The 23,419-nt window shown below is 42.7% G+C and overlaps 1 long non-coding RNA gene across 1 annotated transcript in view; it reads right to left on the reverse strand.

The window, feature by feature from the left end:
* Positions 1 to 23,419, reverse strand: part of LOC308233981 — a 43,340-nt gene that overhangs the window by 17,916 nt on the left and 2,005 nt on the right. Inside the window, exon 2 of the long non-coding RNA XR_013959018.1 lies at positions 20,239 to 20,353. This is a non-coding gene — a long non-coding RNA (uncharacterized lncRNA). The remainder of the gene's footprint in view (positions 1 to 20,238; positions 20,354 to 23,419) is intronic.

Here is a 23,419-nt window from a genome sequence, read left to right on the forward strand (position 1 = left end):
TATTGATGAGCTAAAAAAAAATGTGCAGCCGAAACCAGTTTGGCTCAGTGGATAGAGCGTCGGCCTGTGGACTGAAGGGTCCCGGGTTCGATTCCGGTCAAGGGCATGTACCTTGGTTGCGGGCACAACCCCAGTGGGAGGTGTGCAGGAGGCAGCTGATCGATGTTTCTAGCTTTCTATCCCTCTCCTTTCCTCTCTGTAAAATATCAATAAAATATATTAAAAAAAAAATGTGCATACGTTCCTCTCATCTTCAGAGGACCATTTCATCTTGAAGGCCTAGTCATCAGCATGAACCTGTTACTGCTAAACCTGAGCTGCCAAAGACAATGGTATAAATGCTTTTCAAAACAAAAACACCAGAGGCCTGTTATTCATTCATTTGCTTATTTATGAAACAAAAGTGTACAGGATACTACTATGTGCCAGGCACTGCTGCAAGCACTTTGTGTTTACTAGTATACATGCTTTTATTATTGAATTGGTAACAATGGACATGTATTAATTTTGTGACTAAATATAATTCCATCACAGTTTTTTAAATGTGCTATCAGCCCCTTTTGGGGTTGCCAAAAGTGGGTTTACAGTTGTGAGTACAATAAATACAGAGTTTATTCTTGTATTATTATTTACTAACTAGAGGCCCGGTGCACGAAATTCGTGCATGGGGGCGGGGGGTGTCCCTCAGCCCAGCCTGCACCCTCTCCAATCTGGGACCCCTCGAAGTATGTCCATAAATGGGCAGTTAGACAAGCCTCTCACAATCCAGGACTGCTGGCTCCCAACCGCTCACCTGCCTGCCTGCCAGCCTGATCACCCCTAACCATTCCCCTGCCAGCCTGATCAACGCCTAACTGCTCCCCTGCCAGCCCAATTGCCCCTAACTTCCCTCCCCTGCTGGCCCAGTACCCCTAACTGCCCTCCCTTGCCATCCTGGTCACCCCTAACTGCCCTCCCCTGCAGGCCTGGTCCCCCCCAAATGCTCTCCCCTGTGGGCCTGGTCCCCACCAACTGCCCTCCCCTGCAGGCCTGGTCCCCACCAACTGCCCTCCCCTACAGGCCTGGTCATCCCCAACTGCCCTCCCCTGCAGGCCTGGTCCCCACCCAACTGCCCTCCCCTGCAGGCCTGGTCCCTCCCAACTGCTCTCCCCTGCTGGCCTGATCGCCCACAACTGCCTTCCCCTGCCGGCCATCTTGTGGCGGCCATCTTGTGTCCACATGGGGGTGGCCATCTTTGACCACATGGGAGCGGCCATCCTGTGTGTTGGAGTGATGGTCAATTTGCATATTACCTCTTTATTAGATAAGATTATTGTATTATTTTCCATGCAAACAACTGTAGACCTACTTTTGCCCACCCCAGTATTCCTGAGAGACTGAAGCAAGACAGACAGAAGTGAAGCCCAGAAAAAGACTCTGGGCGAGAGGAAGAGTCTCACAGAAATCCCTTCCCCAGTACTTAATGAGATAACAACAAAGCTCTCTACTATCTACAAAGACAGGGGCAAAGCCAATACTATAAGCAAAGGCTCAGAAAGTCCTGGCTAAAAAAAATACATCAATTTGGGGGTGGAGTTGGACCACAAAATGGCGAGTCTCCCAACTGCATCCTGACTTCTCAAACATTTCAGTGATCAGTCCAGCCAGTCATGAGAATTCTCACTTAAAATTCCAAACCTGGAGAGAAGCAAACTGAGGATATCCTAGTGTTTTTCTTCTTCACTGGGAAGTAGTGGAAACAGCTGCAAACAGCTGTCGGAGAGAAGCAGAGGAAGTAGACAGGAGGCTGCCTCTGGCAAAGGGGAGCTCCAGAGCTACGTGGTGAGTGGACAGAGAGAGGGTATCTAGCCATCCACAGGAGATCCACTCCCAAACCAGATGGTGTGATCTCTGGTACAGAACAACTAACAAAGCCTCCGATGGGGGCGTAGAGCCCAAGCTCTCGAACAAAGCCTGCCTCAGGGGGTCCTCCCTGCCTCTTTGTTCTCAGGCTATAGAAAAATCTGCATAGCTCTTAAAGGGCAGGACCCTAAGGAAAAACAAATGATACTGTGAGATGATAGTCAAGACATCACTAACATTATAAGAATAAATAGATAGAAAATATAATGTGGGTATATAAGTGCAAGATAAAAAGAAATAATACACAGCATCAAATAAGTATATAAAACTAATATAATGTTATATGTCAATTATATCTCAATTTAAAAAAAGAAAGGGAATGGCACCAATGCAAGTATATATGAGACATACACATGCACACACCCAGCATGCAGAAGACACACAAATAGCCAGCCTAGAAAATATAACACAAGAAAGAGAAGAAAAACCCTTTATCTTGCATTTAAATAAAAAAACAATTAAAAACATGAGTTCATAAGAAATGGAAAAAGAAATAGCAGATCTAAGGAAACAATGGATGCCAAAACAATAGCATTAAAAAAAGAATAGATAAATAAAAATACGAAAGGATAGAATACACACAGCTAAAAATAAATTATACTTACAGAATAAAGGATTCAAAAAATCAAAGTTACCCATACTGAAAAGACAAGGCATGTCAAGGAGAGCATATCACGAAGAAGCCAATAGACATGGAGGATAAAATTGATCAATGATAATAATAATAATAATGATGATGATGCAGCAAATTCATCAGATAAAACAGGAAAAAGTATGGAAAGATCTAACACAAGAAAATTTCCCTAAAAAAATAGCAACCTTTAAAATAGGGCTTATTATGTGTCAGACACTGTTCTACACACTTTACATATATTATATCCAGTTATCTCAATGGTTCTATGAGGTAGATATAATTATTTACATTTCACAGGTAAAGAAACTGAGGTATAAAGAGATTAAACAACTTGATAAGGTCTTACAGCTAATAATATTAAGCCAGGTAGAACTACATCTGAAAAGCACATGCTGGGTTCTAGAAAAATTGAATGTAAAACTCACAATGCAAAAACATAACATCAAGGATTTTAAAAAACAACTTTTAAAACATTCAGTCAGAAAATATAAATCACCTACAATGGGAAATAATCATGCTGACAGCCTTCTTCACAATAATACTCAATGCCAGAAAGTATGGAGAAATAACCACATAGTTCTTTAGAAATAAAGTGTGACCCAAGAATAGTATGCTTATTCAAATATAAAGGCAACATATTAAAGAATTCAATGAAACAGTACCAATGAATTATTCAGAAGAAGAAATGTTTATAATGAAATCCAGCCAATTAAACAATAAATCAAAATAAAGAATTCAAGGAAGGAAAAGCTGTGGTTAAAATATATGTATAATGAAAAACACATATTCGACAATAGCTATGACTTATGGGTACAGAAATAATACAAAACTTGATCATATACAAATAATAATGTAGCTAAATAACAATAACAAAATAATGTAAGTGATATAACAATAAAAATCAAAATAAGGGAGAAGGAGTGGGAGGAATAAAAAGAGTGCTTGCATGGCAGGGAATAAATCAATACTGCCTAAAATGGAATCATTTAGGGTAAAAAATATGCCTACAACCTATTAAGGTACTTCATAATCTCTTCTTAAAATTAGAAGAGATATTTTAAGAAATGATATTTCTCTTAATAAAAAAATGTTTTTTTGAAGTTAATAATTCCTTCAATTCCTGTTTCTTCTCCTAGTTTGAGTAAAACAAAATGTATTCGTTTTGTTTAAAAGTAGCAGTATGATCTCATTTTGTACATAATAATATCTTTTTTTTAAAAAAAATACATTTTATTGATATTTTACAGAGAGGAAGGGAGAGGGATAGAGAGCTAGAAACATCGATGAGAGAGGAACATCGATCAGCTGCCTCCTGCACACCTCCCACTGGGGATGTGCCCGCAACCAAGGTACCTGCCCTTGACCGGAATCGAACCCAGGACCTTTCAGTCTGCAGGCCGATGCTCTATCCACTGAGCCAAACCGGTTTTGGCCATACATAATAATATATTGAGTATCTATCTCCATCCATCCTCCATCCATCCATCTACTGTTCTATTCTTCTGTGCTTATAAAATTTTTTAAATCACAAAGTATTTTTTAAAAGTTTAAGCTCTCTTCAAAAGCAAAAACAAATGATTTTTTTTTTGTAAAGAAATAAAGTTATAATCATGGATTTGAAATGCTGGATGGGACTTTTAAAGTCTTCTCTGAGTCAGTGCAGGTGAGAGGTTGGGTGGGTAAGGGATGTTGTTTTTAAGTAGCATGTTGTTAGGTTGTATTTTTTTTATGAACCTTATTTAATACTGTTCATTAGCTGTCATGCCTGGTCAGAAAAATGCTTTAATTTTTACGTGTAGAACATGACTCAGTTGAGTTTTTTATTTTTATTTTTTTGTGAGAAATGTAAATGCAGAATTGGAGAAAATAACATGGGCATGTAGCCTGATGTTAGGCTTAGTATTTTATTTTATTTTATTAAATTTCCAAAGCAGACATGAAGTAAGGAATATGCACACCCAGAATAACTCTCCGGGCCACAAAATCCACCTGGGGTGCTGACCACCTCTGGACACTGTTTGAAATGGGCATGGTGGTGGTGGAGCAGGCCCCATCAATTAAGTGGAGCATGGGGAAGCAAAGGTTTTCTCTCCAACCGTTAAAGCGGGTTTTTGTTTGGGATGGGTTCCCCTTGCCCCACCCCCTGTGGATTTTTACTTTTTAAATCTTAAATGTTATACTGGTCACAGGCACAACAGGCATTGAGCAGGTGAAGAGCCAATGGAAAAGTGTTCAAAAACGCCTGTGTTACCTAATGGGCTTCTGAATGTATCCTGTGGTCCATCGAGAAGGCTGGAGAAGGTGGCAAGGAGATGCCGCGCCAGCTACTGCAGCCTGAAGAAAAGTTGGTGTCTCTTTGGACTTTAAAATTATTCCTATGCAGCTTACTTTATTTTTGTTTAATCAAATAAACAAATGTGTTATCCATGTGAAAAAATAAAATACAATCTCTTCCTCTGTTATAATGGTAAAAAGCAAACAGAAAAAGAAAAAGATTAAGTACTAAGGGACACATAGGCTGCTGTGATCTGAGCCAACATTCATCCCATTCTGGTATTCTGATTTCCTATTAAGAATTTAAGCAGTGCATAAAGGCATCGAAAAGAAAGGTTTTAGAAAAATCACACTAAGTCCTACTATCTAGAAATAGCCATCATTACCATTAGGCGAACAGCATTGCAAGTAATTTTTAGCCAGATATCCAGATATAAAAATTAGTGGATAGATGCATAGATGAGCAGAGAAATCTATCTATATAAAAGCTTAAGTGACCATCGCAACTGAACGGACGACTGAACACACTGCGTGGGGCAACTAGGCCGGCAGGGGGGTTAGTGAGGGACTACCAAACAACTGAGCAGCAGGCTGTGTGGGGTGACCAGGTCAGCAGGAGGGTTAGTGAGGGGCGACCAAATGACCAAGCAGCAGGTTGCGTGGGGTGACCAGGCCTGCAGGGGGGTTGGTGAGGGGCGACCAAACGACCGAGCAGCAGTCTGCGTGGGGTGACCAGGCTGGCAGGGGGGGCAGTTGGAGGCAACCAGGCCAGCTGTGGGGGGCAGTTGGTGGCGATCAGGCCAGCAGGCAGAGGCAGTTAAGGGTGATCAGGCTGGCAGGGGGGCTGTTAGGGATGATCAGACAGGCAGGCAGGTGAGTGGTTAGGACCAGCGGTCCAGGATTGTGAGAGGGATGTCCCGGATTGGAGAGGCTGGGCTGAGGGGACCCTCTTCCCCCAACCCCCCCGTCCATGAATTTTGTGCACCGGGCCCCTAGTAATATCCTATCTAATAAAAGAGTAATATGCAAATTGACTGTACCTCTGCTATACCCACCAGCCACGCCCACCAGCCAATCAAGAGTGAGTATGCAAATTAACCCAACCAAGATGGTTGCGGCCATGGAGTGAGCAGGAGGCTTGGGTTTCCCCGGCGATGGAGGAAGCCAAGCTTCCTGCACACCCTGGCCAGCCCAGGCCTCCGCTCAAGGCTACAAAGTTTCAATTATAGAAGATAAATAAATCCGAGATACCAGGGCCTCCGCTTGGGTCACCGGGGGGCGTGGCTGGCCTGCAAACCACCACAGGCCCCTCGCCCAGGTCGCCCCACACCCCAAGGGAACCCCCACCCTGATCCAGCACACCCTTCAGGGCAAACCAGCTGGCCCCCACCCGTGCACCAGGCCTCTATCCTATCTAATAAAAGAGTAATATGCAAATTGACCATCACTCCAACACACAAGATGGTTGCCCCCATGTGGACACAAGCTGGCCGCCACAAGATGGCCAGCAGAGGAGGGCAGTTGGGAGGGACCAGGCCTGCAAGGGAGGGCAGTTGGAGGTGATCAAGCCTGAAGGGGAGGGCAGTTAGGGGTGACCAGGCCGGCGGAGGAGGGAAGTTGGGGGCGACCAGGCCTGCAGGGAAGGGCAGTTGGGGGGGACCCAGGCCTGCAGGAGAGAGCAGTTGGGGGTGACTAGGCCTGCAGGGGAAGGCAGTTGGGGGTGACCAGGCCTGTAGGAGAGGGCAGTTAGGGGTGACCAGGCCTGCAGGAGAGGGCAGTTAGGAGCAATCAGGCTGGCAGGGGAGCAGTTAGGCATCAATCAGGCAGGCAGGGGAGTGGATAGGGGGTGATCAGGCTGGCAGGCAGAAGCAGTTAGGGTCAGGAAGGCAGGCAGGTGAGCAGCTGGGAGTCAGCAGTCCTGGATTGTGAGAGGGGTGTCCGACTGCAGTCAGACATCCCCCGAGGGGTCCCAGATTGGAGAGGGTGCAGGCTGGGCTGAGGGACACCCCCGCCCCGTGCACAAATTTCGTGCACCAGGCCTCTAGTTACAAAAATAAAAGGAGATTATATGTGCTATTTACTAACAAAAAATCCATTTAATTCATAAACCATATATTGTCTAAAGTGATATTAGAAATCAGACCCATATACCTCCTAGATACCTATACCAGTGGGACATCACAGTCCCACCTCTACACACACATACACACACAGACAGCCTACTCGCCTGGTGATCCTACATTGTTCTGAAGTCTGTCTGAGTCTTGTCTGCACACCTAGAAGGGGTTAGTTACCCTTGACTAACTTGTCACACCTCACTCTGAAGGCATGATGCAGGGACATCAGAGCAGAGACCTGAGATGTATGTATGAGAAAAGTTTCAAAAGGAAGGGCAGTTCCCATGGCCTGGTAGCTCAGTTGGTTGGAGCACTGTCCTGATCGCCCAGGTTATGTCAGAGCACATACAAGGAACAACCAGTGAATGCATAAATAAGTGGAACAACAAATTAATCTCTCTCTCTCTCTCTCTCTCTCTCTCTCTCTCTCTCCCTCTCGCTCTCGCTCTCGCTCTCACTCTTTGTTTCTCAAATCCATAAATTTAAAAAATTCAAAAGGAAGGGTAGTTAAAGCCAAGAGGACTGAGAGGAAAGGGCTTAGGGACAATGATGTGAGTACTAAGGAGCAGCAGAAGAAAATAGGTGGGCACAGGGTGCAAGAAAACAGACAAGAAGGGAAAAGAGCTGCAGGGTGGGGTGAAATAGAAGAAAGATCTGGTTCCCACAGAAAAGACACTTTTCCAACTGGCATGGGCTGGCATGAACAGAAATGGGGATGTGAACCGAGCGAATCAACTTCACAGAGACCAGGTTTGGAGGGAAAAAGAGCCCAGCTCAAGAAACTGGCGGGGCAGGGGGGGGGGGTGGGGGGCAGGGAGGTGCCACCTAATCTGCAGATGCAGTTCAAAAGCAACATCAGTGACCCCGGAGCATATAACATAAAACTCTGGGTGAAGATACTGGCTATTTGGACATGATTCTCTCACCCAAGACCATGAGCCTTTTCCTCCCAGGAGGGATACACACACAGAGAAGGATGCCCAGTAACTTGGCTGCTTCTTAGAGCGCATTGACTGGTTCTAGAAGCCCTGAATTCTACAGGGAAGCCTAACTAAGGCCCACGTAACTACTCAGACCACCAGGCTCCTAATCAAGTTAATAGTGACACCCTCATTGGGTGATGATACAGGGACATCTCAGGTCTCTGCTCTGATGTCCCTGTATCATCACCACTGAGTTTCTATCAAGCACCATCATGATGTCTTGACTTCATTTGAAGCAATACCAAAAAATCAGGTCTTCCCTAATGACCAGAACTAATCTGAGCAAACTCCGTTTCCATCTTCTTGCTCTTCCAAACCACTCTCAACTACAGATCAACCCCTAGCTGAAAGCATTCAGTGGCTCTGTAATGCCTTCAAAATTTAGCACAAAGTCCTTTGCATTCCAACTTCCTCTACAACCTGGCCCCTGTCTTTGTGGTTTTCTTTTCCTCTTCATCATTGCAATCACTCAGTGATCTGAAAGATTATCTGACATTTCCAGAACACACCAGGCAACCACCACTCCAGACCTTTATTACGACGTTCCCATTGCCAGACATGCCTTTACTCATGATCTTTCAATCAAAATCCTACTCATCTTACCAGGCACATAGCTCACATGCTCCCTAACCCCCTGAACTCCCATCAGAATTAGCATCCCTTCCTGTCAGTGCCATAGCAATTTGTTTTTACCTTACTTGGACTTCATTCTTTTTTGCCTTGTATTAGATGCTGTTTAAATCTGTCTTGACTGACATCTGTCCTTATAGGTGGGAAGTGAATGAATGTTTATTGAACATCTACTGTGGGTACCATGCACTTTCATAGACATCATCTAATGTATCCTTCTGCTGCTAATTTGCAGTAGAGTGCTCACACATTTCAGGTGTTCATAAATGCTGATTGTGTTACTCTACAAAAAGATCACTATGTCTCCTCTAGGGGACTTGGAAGAAATGAGAAAAAGGGTTAGACTGATCAACTCGGTTGGATGGCCTGGAGCAGGGGTGGGGAACCTTTTTTCTGCCAAGGATCATTTGGATATTTATAACATCATCCAAGGGTCATACAAAATTATCAGCTTAAAAATTAGCCTGCTATATTTGGTTAAACATTTAATTAACTCACCCCTAATGCCATGGCAGGGCCAGGCCAAATGATTTTGTGGGCCTTCTATGGCCGGCGGGCCAGAGGTTCCCCACACCTCGCCTAGAGAAAGGGTGACAAATATTTAGTCTTTGATAAGTTTGTGTTAGAAAAATGCCCTAGCCGAAACCGGTTTGGCTCAGTAGATGGAGCATCGGCCTGCCGACTGAAGGGTCCCAGGTTCGATTCTGGTCGAGGGCATGTACCTTGGTTGCGGGCACATCCCCAGTAGGAGGTGTTCAGGAGGCAGCTGATCGATGTTTCTCTCTCATTGATGTTTCTAGCTCTCTATCTCTCTCCCTTCCTCTCTGTAAAAAATCAATAAAATATATTTTAAAAAAAGAAAAGAAAAAGAAAAAAGAAAAATGCCCTAGCCAGAAAAGAACAACTTTTTTTCCCCCTTATGCTTATTTTTCTTTGCCTCAACCAGGAATTCTGAAAATCTCATCTCTATTCTGCCCAGAGCCAGACCTCATCAGACTCATGGTTCTAATTCCATCACTAATTGTCTGTGGACTTTAACCAGAAAGTTGCCCCTCACTCTGTCTCAGTCTTAACTTGTATAAAATGGGGAGTTTGGGGAATTTGGGCTGCATGATCTCAAGGGTCTCTCAGTTCCATAAATCCTAAAATTCTATGTTGAATAAGCCTATACTGAATGCCTTGGAAATTGACTTATTGGCCAATCTGTAAATACCAAAAATGAATGGGACATTATGTAGAGAGGGCAATAGATCTGTGAATGTTTTCTCTGTGGGCGCATCTGGGAGAGAGTGGGAAAGCTGTCAATCCATAAAAGTATATTTTCAAGGAATTTTTAAATTTATCCAAATGGATAACTAAATGGTAAAAACATCGCTTGGATACTCCCCACAAGAGTTTACTTTTGTTGTTGTTATTGTTGTTACTGGGAAACCAATTAATTTTAAATACGTTAATCTTACAGTGAAGAATCTCATAAAAAAAAAAATCCACAGACCAATAGAGTTCAATGATCAACATTAACAAATAAGTTCTCTTCATTTACATTTAACATCTGACTAATCATCCAGAAGGAGCTTGTTGACTACATGAATAAATAAATCAACAGTGTTTGCCTCAATGTCTGCAGGGGGAGAGGAAGCAGGTAACAATTGATTTTGTCAGATAATCAATGAAAGCACATCACTCACTGCTTAATAACCAGTTGATCTGAATTCAACTATTGTTTTCAAAACCATCAACTAGACTGGACTATATACCTCCCCTCAGGGAGGGTGAAAAGATGCAGTTTATAGATAAAGCCTGTGCATATACAAAAAGCAACATAACCTTGAGAACGTTCAGCCTGATTTTGGTGGGGCCTACCATGGATCTCTGCCTCCCAGACGTACCGAAATCCTTTGTCCCCTCCCCTGTCAGTGAAACCACGAATAAACAGGCTCTTTGGCTGCTAGGGTCAGGGTCAAACTCACACCTTTGTTTATATCAAATATTTACTTTGTGCAGTTCTGATATTTCCACCACGATTGTTTTACCCAGGGCTGTAGAATAATGGATCTCAAATGTAGAAATGCCATGGTGGTCCCAATAAAAAAGGCCCTGACTATACTATTCGTTTGCTGTAAGTAAAAGGTATTTATTCTGCAGGAGGTGGGGAGAAATAAAAGAAAAAAAAGGAGACCAAGAAATTTTTTTTTTGATGGGGTACTTTTGGGGATAGTGGGGCTAGTATGATGTGAAGAAAAAAATATATATCCAGAAAGAAAAGGGAAAAAAGAAATAAGGAGTAATGTATATACCCCAGTATAGTATATTTTTAATGAAAACGTGCGAGATGCAGGGACCTTCCGGCTAAATACAGTTAGTTTTTCAGCTCTGAGAAGGACAAACCAAGCCAGTCTACAAAGAGGGGCACAGTTGAGAGATCAAGGCTGTGAAATCAACACAATTTTTTAAAAAAGAAGAAAAAAAACAAATCAGTTAATAGAATTTTGGGCAAAAAAAAATCAATGAAATATTTTTAAGACTCAACTTCCTCATATATTTTTGTATCCTTTTAAAGTTTATTTTTTCCACTATAATGAATGCCTTTCAAAAGTATTTTACTTACTAAAGATTTCCCCCCAAAAGAACATTTCCCCCAAATCTATATTTTCAACCTTTTTGTTTGGTTTTGTATATATTGCTAGCATTTTTTTCCCGAAAGGTCCTTTCCCCAAGTTGTATTTTTTTTTAATTCAGGGTATTTAAAAATGATTACTACTTTTTCAGGGATTGTATCATTATGGAGTAATTAAGATTTAAAAATTTTAACTATCTTTATGATTCAGAAAGCCCTTAATCCAATTATTAGGGTGAAGGAGAAACTGACCTTCCCCCTTTTCAATACTGATTCTAGTTTGGAAAAAAGAAATCTCTTTCAGAGAATACTGATTTCTATATTTACCAAAATATAATGGGCAAATTTAACAGCAGTGAAGTTTTAAATAAGCTTGACATATCAATTTACAAAATGCCTCTTGTGTATAAATTTTGAGTTTATGTATATGTGTTCCTGCAGACGGGCACAGAGAAAAATGTCATTTGATATTTATATTATGTGTTTAAACCTACCTCAAATAGTCCTCTAAATTTAATTTCCTGGGGTCAGGATTTTTTCTTTACTTTTTCTATTTTCCTTTTCATTTCTTTAATTATCCTACTATATACATATTATTTTCTTTTTGCTCATTAGTAATGTTTTAATGACAAAGTAATAATGAGAGTATAGTAACCAGGAGGTTCGAATTATATTACCTATTGCTTTCCTGCTACAGATCTCAAGGTAGCTTACAAAGAGAAAATGAAATCAGTGTTCTTTCTCTTCTCACAGGATTTAGAAATTTGACAATTGTCATTTTTTCACATGATTCTGATGCTAAAGCATTCCAGATAGTGCCTTTTCTATATCATGATTGGGATTTCCCTATATTCAAGGTTAGAGATTAACATTTTGTTTAAAGATGTATGACTTGGGAGTCAGGCACTGATAACTGCACAGATCCATGTCAGTCTTTTTAAGGAGACAAAGGGTGCTAGGTTTATTTCAGACGTGAGAGTAACCTACTTTTGAAAAAAAACAACGCTACCCTATGTCAAAAATAATGTCAATATTTAGCTTATTTATGTGGTAGACTCCACTTTAATTTTAAATGAAACTCAGAAGAATTCATATCTTCTAGTATGCTAGTCAGCCAGCATGACTATGTTTTAACATTAGGATACCTTCAGAGACAAATGGTTAACTTCTATCTCCTAGGTGAGAAGTGTGCAGATGTGCATGTGTGTACAAAAAGATAACCATAATGAAATTACCAACATGTGGACGGATGTCCAGTATGCAATTTCAGGGTTTTGATGACATCACTCAGCTAAGGTGTTAGAATAAACTCCCTGTGTCTCTCTTTACCCTGTCCCCTCCGAGTCCCTTTCTAGCTGGTGTCATATTTCTCCCTCATCCTTTCAGGATCTTTTAAGATCACAGCCTCCCTTCCCTACTTTCAGTAAATATATATTAGCCTCCAAGTATACATGGCATCAAAAATAGAATTCTGACTCCCTTGAAGAGAAAGGAGAATTCACAGGCATCAACCTCCCTTTCTGAATACCATAAAAACCTCCATTTAATATAAGATAGCTCTATAATGCCCCCCCCATAAGGTTGCATATTACCAGGCAGCAGGAAGAATGAAAAAACTTGTGTATATGGACATCTGTCTTAATCACCTCGTGTTTCATATTCTCTTTTCTATGGCACACATAGTACATTTAAATGCAACAGGTTGGTGGGCATGATGCAAGGTATGAGAAACAATTTGTGAAATCTTGAAAAAAAATATAATTTAGAGCAATTCTGTAACCTGGGTTTTCATATTTTTATTTGGATATATGATTTTTTGAATTATAATAATTCCTGGAGATTTCCATAAACTCCATTTCATTATTCTCTAATATGACTCCTGAAGCAACTGTCAGAACCTACTACTCTAACTTATTTAAGGTTCTGCTACATTGAAAACAACACAACAGAAATATTTTTGCCAAAAAGCAAACAGTAAATAAATAACAGTTCCTATTTATAATCAATTTTTATAAGTATGACTACTATAATTAAAACAATCTATTTTGATGTGTTATAATAAGATCTAAAATTTTATAATTCTTGAGCATATACAGAAAGAAAAGAGATAGGAAATGAGCCAAGTACTAAAACATAAACTCCTAAAATTTATATTAGTAAAAAAAAAAAGTGCTTTCAGTTTAAAATTGTATCTGGAAAGATATTTTGACTAAAAATTATATTTATAACTATATTATTTTCAAATTAAGAAATGAATTATGAATAGTAGAAGAAAACAGCACATCTCCCAAAAATAACCATATTAATGAAATTACATATCTCTAGGAAGTTGTATTTATTTTGTGCCACATAAAAAAATATTTTATATTCATAAATAAAATATCTTAGATATTGAACTTTGGTTAACTGATAATATTTACTGGGATAAATTATCTTTAGTGTTGTAGACTCTACAGAAAACAAACAAAAAAAGGAACAAAATTTCATGTTAAATCTCAGAGTAACTGAGAGGTAGTTCACTGAGAAAGAAGATTTTCAATCATAAAAAAAATGTATAGTTTATTTAGAAAGGTTCCCCCTTTAAAAAAAAAAAAAGATTTCCCTTTGCTCAGAATTCTAAATCATCATGAAAAATAAATTCAAAAGTAAAATCTCATCCTAAAAGAAGAAGCTTATATCTATATTTTTGAAGTATTTGTTTGTTATTTAAAGAGATATCAACTTGTTTTCATGATCGCTTTGTATGGAAATGATGGAAATGCAATTATTTCTTATGAAACAGGGTTTTTTGTTTTTTTTTTTTCTGGATAAACTTCCTAAAAGGTAACTTTGAGAGGGAAATATCTATGAATTAGAGTTTTTATAAGTCTGCAAATACATGAAAATATTAGATTAGTATTACTGACTAAATGTTTTCTTTTCCTTAACATTTTCATTTTAATTCTTTGACATGTTAATTAGCAAAATTTAACTCTGGAAGCTATCAATAAAAAATAATTCTTTATTTTTAAAATTGTATTATAAATGACAACTTCTGTGCTCCCTTAACCATATACATGTATTTTAAAATTAAAAAGACAGTTAGGCATAAGGAAATTCACTAAGGGGAAATTCACTAAGTCCTCTTTTATGTAAATATTATTTCATTAAATGTGGTGTTAATGCTCAGAAGGTGGAAATCTAAAGGATAAAGTTTGGAGGTTATATCTGATTCATTCTTCCTTTTTAATTAATTTATAGGCTGCCCATTTACTCATTGTCCTTCAATTGGCTGAGAAATAAAAGAATTTTCTGGACAATTCACTTTGGTTCATAGAACCCCCACCTCTAGCAAGTAGGTTTTATGCTCTTTTTCTTATCCCCAACCCAGTGCTCTTGCCACAAATTCAAAGGTTAAAGGAGTCCCCTTAACTTAAAAAAAAAAAAAAAATGTATTTGCCTTTTTTTTTTTTCCTACTAACGTAAGATTTGGCCTTAAAGACAATTTGACCCTGGGGTTATGACTCCCTTACAGGGTTAATTTGCTTGTTGAGATATTTAAGGGATCAATGCAGTATATGTAAATAATTACAAGTTGAATGACCAGCCCTGAGCAAACTCCCTCATGTTCTCACTACGTATTTGTTCAGCTCCAGACCAGTTCCCTGACCAATTCACAGCATCTGGAAAATCTTGGTATGATCCAGACCCTCCTTGATTTTAGATTCATCTTTGACCTTCTGAGTCCTAGTGACTTAACCTTTCTGCTTCCTTATTCCTATTTTCAACTCTCCCAACTCATCCAGGGCTATCTCTAGTCCTGGGTCTGTAGGGACCTGTCTTAATAATAACAGTTCATATCAGTTGAGTCCATTCTACATATCTGAAATAGTTTACTGACATATCATTTCATCTTCCCAACAGCCTTATGAAATAGGTCCTTGAATATCCCCATTTTACAGGTGAGGAGACTGATTCAGAGAAAGAATTTGCTCAAGGGTAAGCAGCTGAAAAGAGCAGAACTGGGGAGTAAAACGAGGTCTCTCTGGCTTTCTCAGCCATGAGGTGTTACTGCTTCCTCAAATTATGCTGCTCTTACCCTCCCCTTAAAAGGCTACAAAGTAGAGATAGCAAGGGCCACTTTATAGACTGCGTTTGACATGTTCCTGAGCTTTCTATTATGTTTTGTTTTGTTTTGTTTTGTTTTAAAGAAAGAGACATCACTGAATAGAAGCAATGGGTAGGCTCTGGGTTAAAAAGTCGGAGCAGAAGGCTCCAGTTTCAATAAAAAATAAATAAACAAAAACAGAAAACCGTATCTTCCTTTCCCTTTGAAATGTCTTTGAATGTGCCAGACAGGTTCAAGGGTACAAGCGTGGTCCTGGCCCTTTTTTCCTAGTGCAACCCAGAAAACATAGAGACCACATCAGATTCTCCCCATAACCACCCCTGCAATTTGCAGCCAAGACAAAAGAAATGCCTGATAGATAGGACAAGTTAAGTGCATCAAAAAGAGGAGAGTAAGATTGTTTTTTGGGGGGTAAGAGAAGATGAAAAGATTTATAAGGCCGTGAGTGAAAAATGAATCTGGAAAAAGGAAAGAACAAAGATAAAATACGGGTGGGGCAAAAGAAGGTTTACAGTTGTTCATATGGAAAATAACACAATCATTAATAAATAATAATACAATAATAAACTCTGTATTTCACATACTCACAATGTAAACCTACTTTTGCCCCTCCCTGTATGTATGAAAAGGAAAGAGAAAATATCATTTATGACAGCAAATAGTGTTATCTATTCTTGCCCTTCTATTTTTCCTTTATTCTTTCCTTGGAGGAAGTCACTTAAGCTCTGCAAATTTAGGATATAAGCTGAAAGTAAAAAGTAAATGGCAAGTTTCTTAGGCGAACTGCTTTTCCCCCTAATCAAAACTTAAAAAAAAAAAAAGTACAGAGTGATTTGCAAAAACAATTGTGATTAAATTCAACAGATTTTTAAAAGAACTTGAAAGGAAGGAATTACAGGGAAATGAAACTACAAAGAGATAATCTTTGTGCAGGGATGCATAAAGGAGAGAAAAAGATTTTCCCCTCTGCTCTTCCGATTTGCTCTAGCCGGGTAATCCTGGGTACTGGCAGACTATGGAGCAAATGGACAGATGCTTCCAGAAAAGATTATCTTTAATCTGTCACTCAGGGAATAACTCTGGCGCTATGACTGTAGATTCTGTGATCTAAACCTTGTATAAACCTTGCTATATGTGTCAAGCAGGAAAAAAAAACCACCCATAATAATAATAATAATAATAATATTAATAATAATGATAATAATGACAATAACTAACATTTATGAGCACTGATGAGGTACAAAGCACTTTCTATGTATAATCTCACTTAATCCTCACCAGAATCTTATGGTTGCTGTCATTATTCCCATTTTACAGATGAGGAAATTGAGAAAACAAAAAGAACCAGTTGTATTTAGATGGCTTTTCTATACTTCAGTCTCAGCAGCAGCAATCTGCTGTGTTCTTACTTAAGTAGAAATACACATGCTTCACCCTGTCCTCCCACAATCTACTACAAAAATCTTTGCAAATTCAGATCCTTATCTGGGCCTTTCACTTCCAGGGTAACCCCCAGCTATGACTTCCACTGGCTGTGCACCCTGGGAGTGTGGAATAAGAACATCTAGCTCCCCCTGAAAATAAAATTTACATCAGTATTGATCCGTGCTATAGTCAGTAAATGCCGTTTGCCCTGACAGAGGCCTTTCTCATTGCCAGGAGGAACTCGGAGGGCCCTGCAGGGCTGGGAACTAGGAAGAAACCTTTGCACAGTGACCTCTCCGTATCCATCTTGGGCCTTAAAGACTTCCAATTTCTCCTTCCCTGACTGGCCTGCCATAAAGCCCCCTGCTGTGCTATGTAGAAGCAGTCTACTGTCCTAACAGGGCCAACCCAACTGGACAGTCAACCAAACTAACAATCCAACAAATGCACCATTCCTTTCCTTCTCAAGGAACCCCTATCCCATCCAGCTGTGACTTCCCCTGGACTTTGCCAAGAACACGCAGAACCAGGCTAGCTTAGTCATTAAAACTTCTCATCTGCTTCTGTCCCTCAGCTCGAGGCCCACCTTGCCTTTCAGTTACTCGTTTTCTGTTTAACATTTATTCTAGCCATTTGCTAAGTATGAACTAAGTTTTAAGTATTTGGTCTCCAAAAAAGGGGCGGGGGGCAAAATGCTTGATGAAAATGCAACAGAATGCTACTGGGAGAAAAAAAAAAGGAATAGCTAGAAATCAAGATTTGAAGATGCAACTTAAGCTTCAAACTTTAATATTGTAAAATATAGGCCTTAGAGATTAACTAGATGAAAAAATGTTAATTTGGGGTTCATGGAGCCTAAGGAAGTCATGAACTCCCTGAAATTGTATGTAAAATATCTGTGGGGTTTTTTTTCTTTCTTTCTTTTTTTTTTTTTTTTTTGTTTTGCTTTTCGGGGAAGAAGGTCCATAGTTTCATTAGGTTGTCAAAGGAAGGTAAATTTACTTATATCTCCAATGCCTAAAATAAGGCCTGATATACAGTAGGGACTCAATAAACATTTTTTTGAAAAAAAAACATTCAACGTTTGTTGAATAAATGGATGGTTGAAGGGTCTGAGTTCTAACACATCTAATTTTATAGATGGAGAAATTGAGTCCTAGAAAGGATATAACTGCTTCTTCAAGGTCATGAGCTTAAGTAGTCAGGACTGGTAGTATTGCTGTTTTAACTCTTTCCACTGCTAGTTGGTGTTTTTTTGCCTTTTAACTTAATCATATCTTTCACTCCATTTCATTTTCTTTCTCCCAAACCATTTCTTTTTAAGCAGAAAAATGCATCTTATTTCCTAGTTATAAGTTGCCAGCTAGTGCATATCCCAAAGGGGAGGTGGGGAGCGAACAGCAGGAGGGTCTATGGAAAAGGCCACCAGAATAATTTGTTTGTGATAGCACACACAGCATGGCTACCATTCCTATGTGTGGAGGACTTGATTAACATGGTATCGAAATGGCTGTGATTGATGGGAATATGTGAAGCTAACGTAAGTGAAGTTAGATGTAGGAGGTGGCAGTAAATCTTAAGCTTAAAATTGGCCAGCCCAAGCAGCTTTCCTATGAGCAGGCCTGCTTGGTTGAAAGCTCCTTTGGAGGGCTTTCCTTGCTTGTAAAGTAATTAGGAAATTGTGGAGAATTCAAAGCAGGCCTTCCTACCCTCCAAACAGTTCACAGTCAAACCCAGCAGACAAGGAAGGGGAGACTCAAACTGCCACCCAGAGGAGAGAGATAGGGAGAGGGCCTCGTCCTCAGAGAGCTGCTCCTAGGAGAGATTTTGAAAGAGACCAAGGGACGCCTTCTGTGACACAGCAAATTTCTTGTGCTAACAATTCCCTCAGCAAACTGAGGCCAACAGGAAGACTCTGAGGTCTAGGACATGTCAGAGGCAAGGGAGGAGAGCTCTTCTTAACCTAGTGACACCCCCAGAATGCTAATTACTTGCAGAAGATCCTTTCAGTAAACTCTTCTTTGAACCCCCAGCCCCCCATTGTAAATGCAGGTCATTTTGGAAGGGAATCTGTTACAATGCTCTGGGTTGTTTTTTATGGATTCTCTGTATTATTTGGTAGTGGTAGAAAATATATAGTGAGGAAGAAAGAACCCAGAGGGGACAATAAACAACCTGAGTCTGAGTGAGGCCCAGCTGTGTGACCTTGATGGAATCACTTAACCTCTCTGAACCTCTGTTGTTTGATTTGTAAAACAAAGGTTTCAATTTATATAGCCTCAAAAAGCACTTTCCAGCTTTGGCATACTACATACTATATCTAAGTTTGAGGTTTAACCCATTGACAGGTTTTTCAGACATGATCAGAAGAGGTTACCCTTCAGCCAGAACAAAACAAAACAAAACACAAAAGATCTCACCGCCCCCCCCCCCCATATTAGTTTCTTAGATTTCTCTTCCAATGGGGATAGCAATTAAAGGGAAGAGGGAGGGATGTTAATTTATTGCAATGAACAGCAACCTTATTGCTCTAAGATAGATGATGAAAATTTCAGAATTTTACGTTCAAAGGGGAAATTTTTAAAAAGAGAGGCTCAGCCAATGATTTAAGACCTTGCCTTCACTTTCTTTGGTGGGATTATAGATGATTCCAGCCAATTTATTTATTATTTGGGTTCCACTCTCAAAATGTAGACATTTCACAAAATCTACGTAGCAGTCATTTCATTAATAGAGCAAATAGGTCTGTTTTGTGGTGATCTGGAGGCCCTCCATGCAATGTGCTTCAGTTCTGCCATGAGCCTCAAGTTTCCCTGAAGATTGCTAACAGCTTTCTACATTTTGCTCACAGAACATCCAAGGATTAGCCAGGTAGCTCAGTTTCTCCCTTCCTCATAAATCTAACAACGCTGGGGTTTCAAAATTCTCTGCCAAGCTCTGGACTGCATTCCCCAACAAGAATCAAATATGACACTGAAGCTCAGAAAGGCAGCTAAACAAAAGCTCTGTAGCAAAGGACTTTGCAGGTTAATAGAAAAAGTAAATGTATTTTGAGTTTAATGTGTTACCCTTCAAAAAAAATCCATAACCTAAAACTTCCATCTATCCTATGCTGAACTTAAGGAGACATAACTCAATGATTCCGTTTCCTCAGAGAAACTGAGCTCAGCAAATGACCCAACTCTGCACCTCTCCTGGGCCCCTGAGAGGCCTGAAATAGCCCAAAAAGTGGGGAGTGGAGAGCAAACTGTGAGCCCCACTGAGTGAGGCCTGCCCCCCTTAGTAATGGGGACTTGGGAGCCTCCAAACGCAAAGGCCCAGCTCCTGATGGGGATAAGACAGGAAGGGGGCCTGACTCCTGGGGTACTGTGTCTTTCCTTATGTCGTCTATGATGGGTGCCTTCCTTGCCAAAGACTAAGCCCTTTGAGGATGGTCCTCAGTGTTGGATCCCTGGCATCCCTGTGTCTCATCCCCAAGTGGGGAGTGTGTGTGGATGCCCTTGGGCCTGCCTAGGCCAAGGGCAGTGGGCCGAGGTATCTGCACTCACCTGGGACGCCAGCGCTCACTTGACTGGACCCTTCAGCTCCTGTGACCTCTGAGACCCCTTCCTCCGGTGGCCACCCCTCAAGCAGACCTTTGGGTGTCAGGACAGGTTTGACCACCTGAAAGGACAAATAGAGGGGTAAGTTACTCTGCTGGCTCAGAGGAGAATGGACAGATTGGGGGCTGGGTCATTTTGCAGGAAATCAAGGAGAGCGGAGGCTGAAGGGTAGGGGAAGGGCAAAAAGGCACACCTGGGCCAAGGGCTACAGGGCAGGGATGCTGATGCAGGAGAGCCTTTCAGAGGTGCCCACAAAGCCTCCCCGTTTGAGAAGTGTCTGGGACAGAGAAGAGGGTCCTGGTCTGAGACCGAAGCGAGCGTGCCCAGGACGTTTGACTCCATCCCTTCCTTGGTCTCTCCAGCCTAAGGCAGGTAAGGCAGAGGGACTCAGAGCAGCCACAGGTCTTGGAATGAGGATAGAAGGGGAGAAAAGGCACAAAGGGAGGAAGGCTGGCTCCAGCTGGGTATGGGAGAAGACCCAGAAGGGAGCAGCCAAAGTGGGCCCGAGGGGGCAGCATGCAGCAGCCACTAGAGGGCAGGTGGCGGGGAGGGGGCTCTGCGGTGCCCTCGCCCCTTCCTTACTCCGGAGGCAGCCTGGTTTTCTAACGCAGGCAAAACCTAAGCTAGTGGACTGGCCTGGGAGGACCAAGTTGCCCCAGCAGCTTCCTGGACACTTTCCACTATTGGGGGGCGGGGGGAGAAGCAGACTGAGGTGGGGAAGGGTCTCCCTTCCCTATAAGGGCTCTAGGAGTTGGCATCAGGTGCAAATGCTTGGAAGTTTCCATCAGGCCCTTGATTAACTAAGTGACAACGTGGCTTTTTTCAAAAGGGGTGCATTAGCAGTTTGAAGGTTCAAAGAGATGCCCCCCCCCCCTTTGCCGACCTTCCCCAGCAAAGGCAAAATGGGGAGAAAGGGCTTGATCAGCTCCCACTGGCCCCAGGCTGACGCAACCGCCCTGAGGAGGGAGGGAAAGACGCACAAAAAGCCATAGGTTTTCACTCATTGTGAAGGGGAAGGGGAGAGGGTCTTTGCCTGGGGTCCCACCCTGAGTGAGACACCCCTCCCGGCAAGCCCCTTCCCCCCCCGCACCCCCGGGAGGGATTGCAAGCGGGCGCCCCAGCCCCGGCGTGCGGCCGCCCCAGCTGCTGGGCTGCAGCAGCAGTAGCTTCTTGGAGGCAGCAACAGTTGTCTGGCCGAGGCGAAGCGAGGCGAGGGCTCGCTCTGGCGTGCACGACGCCGGCTGCGGCCGGGTGCTCCTGGGCTCCGCAGCCCGGGCCCCAGACCTAGCCTCCGTGGGAACAGGGAGGGGACCCCCGGCACGGTAGCCCCCAGCCGCCTGCGCTGTGGTTGCTCAACCCCTTCGGTGCAAGTTCACTTCTCTTAGGTCACCTCTCTCCCAAATCTGGTGGAGAATGAGGCTTTTGGAGAGAGGAGGGCTTTCTGGCTAGGGAAAGGAAGGGAGGGGGGGGAGTAAGAAGCAAAAGACAAAAGCAAAGCTGAAGGGACCCAGGGTGAAGCTATTTTTAATCTAACGTGGCTCTTTTGCCTCTCCCTCGGCGAAGCTATCGCTCCACAGACGGCCCCTCGTGAGAGGCAGGGAGGAAACCCACCCAGAGCTTTTGCTTTTGCTCCATCTCCTTTGAACATCGTAGAGACCCTTTTACTCTTTCAGAACACGCAATCGGGGAGGAGAAATCTCCTTTATCTGGGGAGAGGGACTCGGATTTAACCCTAGAGCTTGGAGTCCTCGTCTTAGGTGCTTTCTCGAAGGCTGAGCTAGAAAGGCTGACTCTGTCCAGCAGTGCCCGGGTCCGTGCTCCTTTCTCTACTCCAGAGAGGGGAGAGTCTGGGTGCCCAGCTACCCGGGAGCGGAAGGATGGTGGTGGTGGTTGGGGTGCGGGGGATTCAGGCCCTCCCCGAAAATGAGGAGCCTTGCAGCCCTCGGGTCTTGGACTCTCATATCCCTAGACACATCCTCTACCCCTGACCATCCCTCTGGATGCCTGCGTGTGTCTGTGTGTCCTTCTGGTCCAGTCCCTAAGGACGTCTAGCAGTCCCTAAGGCGAAGGGCATGGGGCGCAGATCATGGCGAAGGCCTGATTGCACCACTTGTAACCAAAGTGGTCACGACTGCAAGGAGTGGAGGAGGAGGAGGGGGACCACAGACGGTCCCCAATCCTGCAGTTCTGCCTCCCTCCCCAGGACAGGGTGCCTCAAGAGGCCAGGATGGGGCTGCTGCTGCTACTCTAGGCTGCAGAGTCGGGTGCAACCTCGTCTCTAAAAGCTCATTCTCTGTGTGTATGGGGGGGGGGCAGTTTTTTTTTTTTTTTACTGTTTTACCCCCTTGGGTGCTACTTAGTTTTGAAAAAGACAAGATGGGGTGGGGGGAACCCGATGCTGCAAAACGCCCTAAATTAGGTTGGAAGCAGGTGCCCGGGGGGAAAAAGGAACTCCGGAGATCGGGCGATGCCTGGATTTCCCCTCTTTTCGGAGCCACCAAGTCACCGCGGCTCGCCTCACCTTGGGGTCCCCGGCTAGGACGGAGGATGCCCGAGGCCTCCTGCCCCTCCCTCAAGGGTTTCCCCACCCCCACAGTGCGGTTGGAGCTATAGGGTCCAACGTGACCAGAAAATGTCCTTAACTGATGCATATTCCAGGTACTGACTTGGCTCTAAGACCAGTGAATGGGGTTTTTCGGGGTGTGGACGGGGGTAGGGGGGAAGACACAACTTCTGTAAACTTTTATTGTATTTTAGCTTCTTCCTACTTCTCCGAAAACACACGCACACCGCCTGCTCCAATTTCCCCCTGTGATACAAAGTCCATTAAAAAGTTGGGGGCGGGGGACCCACACGAAGGACAGGCGGGTGACCAAAGCCTCGGCGAGCGCTGGAAGGACGGCAGGGAAAGAATGAATTCTTCCCTAGAAAACGGGGACAGGGCTGGGGAAGGCTCCGACCGCGCCGCGTCGGGAAGGTGTATGAGCTTCGGCGGTCGCTTGCAGTCTTCTCGACGAGTGCGCCCTCCGCGAATGCTTTTTGGGGTAAGGGCTTCCGGCTATTGAGTTATGTACAGCAAGCCCAGACCGCAAAAAGATTCGCGAAGGGCAGAGTCTGCCGGCTTCTT

Source organism: Plecotus auritus (genome assembly GCF_963455305.1).
Source record: "Plecotus auritus genome assembly, chromosome: 9".
Taxonomy (NCBI): domain Eukaryota; kingdom Metazoa; phylum Chordata; class Mammalia; order Chiroptera; family Vespertilionidae; genus Plecotus; species Plecotus auritus.